Raw genomic sequence first — 1,770 nt, 5'->3', positions numbered from 1 at the left:
AGAGAAGGTATTAATTAAAGTGAACTTTTAATTCAGGTAAGTGGAAACATATTGGTATAATATTCTTGTAGTAACAAAGGACTATCACTGTAATATTTCATACCCAGGTAAGCCTTAATTGAATGAAGTAGTATTAAACCATGGAGTTTTACAGTATAATGTTATAGTCTTCTCTATCCACTACTCTAGTCTCAAAATATGCTGCAAATCTTCATATTTTCCAAACATTTCATCCACTAATAATGGCATGGAAAATAATTGTTTTACCCTAATATTTTTTTTACTGCTCAATAGAGAAGTGATTGAGGAGGAGCAAGATTTCAAGATCAGCAGGGGCTAGTGACATCTGGACCTGAAAGAACAAAACTAAGTAAATAAACAAACAAATACTCATTACACTCAGGATAGTTAGTCAGTTAAAGGTGTAGTTAACAGTATATATCTGGAATTCTGCTCCTAATAAATCAATTAGTTTTGATGACTGGATTTCAAGGATAAATAACTTCTGCTTTTCCTTATATTCACTTGTATTTTGATGATAGAATATTTTAAATATGCTAAGGTTGACATTTACTAAAATTCTCCTTCCATGAAGAATTATCCAATATTTTATTAACATAAAAATAAAAGAGTTTGGGCTGGGGAATGGCTCAGTGGAATAAGCGCTTCCCTGGCAAGCGCAAGGGTCTGAGTTCAATCCTCGGTTCTGCCAAAAAATAAATAAATAATTAATTAATTAAAAAATAAAAATAAAAGAGTTAGCTAGTCAGTTTACTTGCATTTCTACTCATATATTACAAAATAGAAAACAACACTTGAATCACATGCATATGCAAATTAATATGTGAAGAGGAATAATTATCACTCTTATTAAAAGTTCTGATTTCCTTTTTATTTAAATCATGAGAAAAATTCAGAAGGAGAGAAAATACTTAATAATACTTATTAACTTAAGTTATTCAAAGACACTTTAAGTACTTCTTAAGCCATGAAATGAAATAATGTTTTCTGCAAATAAAATAAAATATAGTCTGAAATTAATTGCAACATTTGATTTGAATATAATAGCCTATTGTAATTTATTATTCAAATTAGCAAAGCAAATTTAATATGACAAATGATTATGCTGTTTTAATCACATCAGAATTGCAAATGATTGAACTATAACACAGAGGTGGGTTTCAGATATTAAAGTGCATACAAATCATGGTTATGTCTTTTTTTTAAACATTTATTTATTTGTGTGTGTGTGTGTGTGTGTGTGTGTGTGTGTGTGGCCAACTCAGCCCACCAAGGGGTGGGGCTGGCTGGCATGTGGTGCTGGGGGATTGAACCGCGGTCCCTGTGCTTTGTTTAGCTTAGCTTGTTCTAAGTAGGTACTTCAGACCACTGAGCCATCTCACCAGCACAATCATGGTTATATCTTACTAAGACAATAAATCTTATACATTCTTCAAGAATACCACATAAACCAATTCTTCATACTATGCATTGTTTTATAAAACAATTTCTCCTCCACACACACCAAATTCTTCCACTTATGTTCAAAAACAGATATTTGGCTATTTGTGTCTGTGTGTGTTTTTTTGTGGTACCGGAGATTGAAGCTATTTGTGTTTAATATACTATCACTTTATAGAATACCAGAGAATAGACTGATAGTGAAATGATTTCAATAATTAATTTTAAACTTCCTATATTATGTGACTCAAAATCTGGCAAATATACAAGAGAAAAACATTAGAAATTTTATGACATATACTCTTCATG

The sequence above is a fragment of the Octodon degus genome, unplaced genomic scaffold (assembly GCF_000260255.1).
Source record: "Octodon degus isolate 3935 unplaced genomic scaffold, OctDeg1.0 scaffold00149, whole genome shotgun sequence".
NCBI classification, from domain to species: domain Eukaryota; kingdom Metazoa; phylum Chordata; class Mammalia; order Rodentia; family Octodontidae; genus Octodon; species Octodon degus.
This window is presented reverse-complemented; position numbering follows the sequence as displayed.